This window comes from Phascolarctos cinereus, unplaced genomic scaffold (genome assembly GCF_003287225.1).
Source record: "Phascolarctos cinereus isolate Bilbo 61053 unplaced genomic scaffold, phaCin_HiC Scaffold_4;HRSCAF=312, whole genome shotgun sequence".
Lineage (NCBI taxonomy): Eukaryota > Metazoa > Chordata > Mammalia > Diprotodontia > Phascolarctidae > Phascolarctos > Phascolarctos cinereus.
Genome location: NW_027555847.1, coordinates 705503799 through 705508882, shown reverse-complemented (window position 1 = coordinate 705508882; position 5084 = coordinate 705503799).

Here is a 5084-nt window from a genome sequence, read left to right as displayed (position 1 = left end):
CTTGAGTGTCTTTCTTAACCGTGTTGGCCAGCACACTTCTATGGATTCTCCCCTGGCCCAAGTCCTAAGGGAATTATGTGAGAGACCAGATGGTCCATTGAGTCATCTTCAGCAGCTAAAGACGGCATGGAGGAGGCACCTGTTTTCAAATGGATTCTGACTTTTACAGGGAAATGTCCTTATTTCCAGATACCACACTGATGGGTTATTATCCTTCCAAAATAACTAGGTTGGGTGTCAAGGTACAGTGTATCGAACTGGCTGATCAGATGGGGCCAGGTATGGCTTGGATTGGGTGTAAATAGTCCAAGTGAACATTTGGAGTGAGGGATGTCTAAATTTGTGCATCTCATGAGATACCCGATTAGAATACCTTTGAATATTAGTGCCTTACACCTTTCAGGACCTTCATAGATGTCTCTATCTCCTTGTGAAATGAGGAGCACGAATTTCATCCCTGTTTTCCCGATGAGGAAACTAAGGCCCACAGAGTTGATTTCTCCTGTCCATCTCACACTTGTCCACTTCTCCCAACTTAGCTGCCACCCGAGGTCAGACCCTAAACACCTAGGCTGCTCTGATGGCTTCTGTGTGGTCTTCCTGCATCCTCCTTATCCAAGCCAGCCTACATATAGCTACCAAAACAATTAGGGTGCAAGCTTGACCATGTACCTCAGAACCATAGTATGTCCGGGTTAGGTGGGATTTAAGCAGCCATCCAGGCCAATCCGTATATAAAAGGGATTCCAACTATGACTTAACCCAACAAGAGGTCACTGCTTGAAGATTTCCACTCCCTGAGGCATCTCTAATACATTGAAGATAAAATACAGACTCTTCAGTCTGGCTTTGTAACATTTCTTCAACCCAGCTCCATCTTGCTTTTCCATTGCGATCATATTATTGCCTTACTCCTAGGCTCATAGATCTTAGTACTGGAAGAAACTATAGAGGCCCTCCAGTCCAACCCCCTCCCCCACCCCCAAACATAAGGAAACTGTGACTGTGGAATGTTGACTTGGACAATGACACACATGTAGTGTCCCAAGTTGGAATTTGAACTCGTGTGTTATGAGTAACTATCCAGTGTTGTCCGCACTGCACCTGTGTTTCAGCTCACTTGGAATGCTAGCCTTTCCCCAAACTTATCATTACATGTTCCTCTTCCCTTACTGCCCCACCTTAGGCCTGGCAGCTGCACTGTCCTATCAGAATCCTTGCTGTCCTTCAAGACTTGACTGGAAGTACCACTTTGGCTGGGAAGCCTTCCTTGCCTCTCTCCGTTTCCTTCCCAACCCCCGGTGTTTCTCCCTCTCTGTCTTCATATTATCTTTTTATTTATCTACACATACATTGTGCCCTCCAGCGTAAAATCCCTGAAAGGTGACAATGACTTGTTTTTGTATCCTCGGCGTCTCGTATATTGGACTTAATGTTGAATTAAGGGGTAGGTGGCACAGTGGGTAGGGCATCAGGGCTGGAGTCAGAAAGAGTTCAAATCTAGCCTCTTACTAGCTAGCTGTATGACTCTGGGCAAGTCACTTAACCCTGTTTGTCTCAGTTCCCTCTGCTGTAAAATGTGCTGGAGAAAGAAATAGCAGATCACTCCAGGGTCTTTACCGAGATGCCCCTAAATGATGTCATGAAGAACTGGCACAGCGGAAACGGCTAAGCAACAGAAATACTGGCTGATTAGTTACCTAGCTGTGACCTCACTGCAGTTCCTGGTTCTTTTTTGTTGTTTTTGGGGGGTTTTTGGCTAGGCAATGGGGTTCAGTGACTTGCCCAGGGTCACACAGCTAGTAAGTATCTGAGGCCAGATTTGAACTCGTGGGGTAGAGTTTCTTCCAGCCCTAGGATCTATGAGCCTAGGAGTAAGGCAATATGATTGGAATGGCAAGGCAAGAAGTTCAGAGTCTATGCACAATGGCGCCCCCTAGCTGCCCCAAGCATCCTCTCTGCAACATCCAAAACAAGTGATTCCTGCTTCTTTACCTAAAGGCGGTGGGGGGGGACGACCCACTACCTCCTGAAGAAGCAGGCCATCTCACTTTTGAATTAAAAAAAAATCCACCACCTTGGGAAAAGTACATTTTTTTTTTTGTGAGGCAATTGTAGTTAAGTGACTTGTCCAGGGTCATCTGTCTGAGGTCAGATTTGAACTCGGGTCCTCCTGACTCCAATCCTGGAGCTCTATTCACTGCACCACCTAGCTGCCCTGAGAGTAGTTTCATTATATTTTTGTATTATAGTTATATTATTTAATATTAAATAGTATTTAAATAAATTAAATATTAGATTAATTTAAATTAAATGAATATTAATAACATTATAATATATTTATATTATTTCATTATATATTCAATATATTTTCATTCGCAACCAAACATGCCAATAGGTAACAATCAGACCAAAGGCCATTTTAATTTAGTTATAGAGAGTGTTCGTTGTACTTAGGTATCAATTATGGATGTGTCTAACTCTTAAGTCATCATGAGGACCTGACTGAGAAGGAACAAGAGGATTGCTTGGCCTCCCCATTACAAAACCTATTTACCAGCTGAGAGGAGGGAGAGAGAGAAGTAGGAACTAATGTGTAAAATCGCCTCAAACAACAGATGACTTAGGGGCACATTCACCAGTGGAATTTCTCTCACAAAGTGGGAAAGGCAATGTGGTATTGTGGCAGGACTGTGAGAGCTGGAATCAAAAGATCTGGGTTCAAATCCTGACTGCCAATTACTGGCTGGGTGATCTGGGCAAGCCACCTCTTTTTTTCTGTTCCTCAGTTTCCTCATCTGTAAATGGGTCTATTTTAGAGTGTCTGTAAAGACTTGGAGTCAGTGGGGTGTCGTGGCTAGAGCCTTGGGCTTTGAGCCAGGGATACTGGGGTGTTAGCCTTTGCTGAGACATTCCCTAGCTAGGCTGTGAACCTCAGTATCCTCATCTGTAAAATGACAAGATGTTGGACCAGATGTCCTCTGAAGTTCCTTCTAATTCCAGATCCAGAATCCTCTGATTCTGTATCTTAATAGAGGAAGATAGCATCACCTCTGTAAGTAGAACATAGCTCCAGCCTTCACTTAATTGATGGCCCTCTGAGTAATAATAGCATGCGTTTATATAGTGCTTTACAGCTTACAAAGGACATTACCAATGCCTCTCTTTATCCTCACCCTAGGAGGTAGGTGCTGTTATTATCCCCATTTTATAATTGAAGAAACTGAGGCATGTAGGAGCAGTTAATAATAGCTAACATTTATATAGTGCTTACTGTGTGCCAGTCACTATGCTACATGCCTTATAAACATTGTCTCATTTTATCTTCATAACAACCCTAGAAGGAAGGGGCTATTATTATCCCCATTTTACAATTGAAGAAACTGAGGCAGACATCACTTGTTAATAATAATAACGTATAGCTCTTACTGTGCTTTGCAATTATTATTTCATTTTATTCTCACAACAACCCTGTGAAGATGGCACTGTTATCATACCCATTTTACAGTTGAGGAAATGGAGGCAGATGGGTTAAGTGACTTGCCCAGGGTCACACAGCCAATGTGTCTGAGGCAGGATTTGAATTAGCTCTTCCAGATTCCACATCTAGCCCTCTATCCATGGCACCGCCTAGCTGCCAGTATATTTTGATTCATGCTGTCCCTAGCTTGAATAGTTCGCGTGAAATGTTTTGTTTTAAAAGCAGAATGCACAGTTCCGAGGTGTATAGAGGAATGAGTGCCGTTGATGTGTCGACAAAGGATTTCCTCGTGCTACTATCATATAGACTTAAAACAATATTTGCCGTGGATAAAAGCTTAGCCTTTTTAATATCTGGGAGTAACAGCACCAGAAGGGTGGGGAAGATTGGCAAAGTCTTAGCGCTAGGGAAATCCTCTTCCAGTCTGACTGAATGCATGGGATCATAGGCTTAGAGCAGGAAGGGACCTTAGAGGCCTTCTAGGACATATTACAAATAAGGAAACTGAGGCCCAGGAGGAGAGGCCACCCAAGATTCAAACCCAAGTCTGGTGATTTGACATGCAATCCTCTTCCCTCTGCCCCATCTGTGTGGCAAAAGTCAGAGTGGGGTAGTGGTTAGAAAGCCAGCCTTGGAAATGGGGAGACCTGGGTTCGAGTCCAGCCTCTACCACATGCTGCGGAACTCTTGGCGGGTCATTTAGCCTTTCAGTGGCTTCGAGCAATTTGCCAAGACTATTAAGATACAGAAAAGATGCGTTGGTGGAGGGGAATTTCCATTTTAGATGTTTGTTAGACCAACAAAATCGCAGGTTCCACAACACCTCCCACTCCTCAAAAAATAATCAAAAACAAACCAGAATTTTAATCCAGGTCCTCTGGCCCCAAGATCACCAATCCTTTCAGTTTTACTCCGGTCCCATGTATCATACAGTTGAATGAATGTGTTAAAACTCAGGTCAACAAGGTGATCAAATAAAAACAGTAAGGCATTTATTCAGAGTCAAGGAATTGCAATCTGGAACAATGCACTACGTCATTCAGACACGGAAGTTCAGTGAGGTGGGGAGGGTTACTAACAGAAATTACATTCACCCAGACTGGGTAGACAGATGGAATAGCCAGTCCCAAGTTATTTAGTGCAGGGTGATAGCACTAAAAGAAAAGCCACAGGATCGATTTAAGTTGCCTCTAGCCCGCAGAGGCAGGGTGCTGACCAAGGTCCCCTAGCCAGGGACACCAGGAGCCTCATCAGAAGAGCTAAACTTCAGGAAGAGAGGGCTGGCAGAAATGTCCTTGGGGCTCTCTGTCTCGGAGAAACTGCTGATCACAGCAGAGATTCTCAGGAGTTGACTTTGGAGGGATGGAGTGATTAGAAATTGCTAGTGAGAACAGGGTAGGGGGCCCAGAGTTTCCCAGAGATTGACAAATGAATAAAACATTGACTAAGCGCTTGATACGTGCAAAGCACCGTACTGGGAATCCAAATAGGTAAATAAGACAGCCGCTTTCCTCAAGGAACTTATATTCCAATGAGGGAAACACACATAGGAAAGGTTTTAGCTGCAAGTCAGATGGAAAAGGTGCAGAAGAAAAGCAGGTGC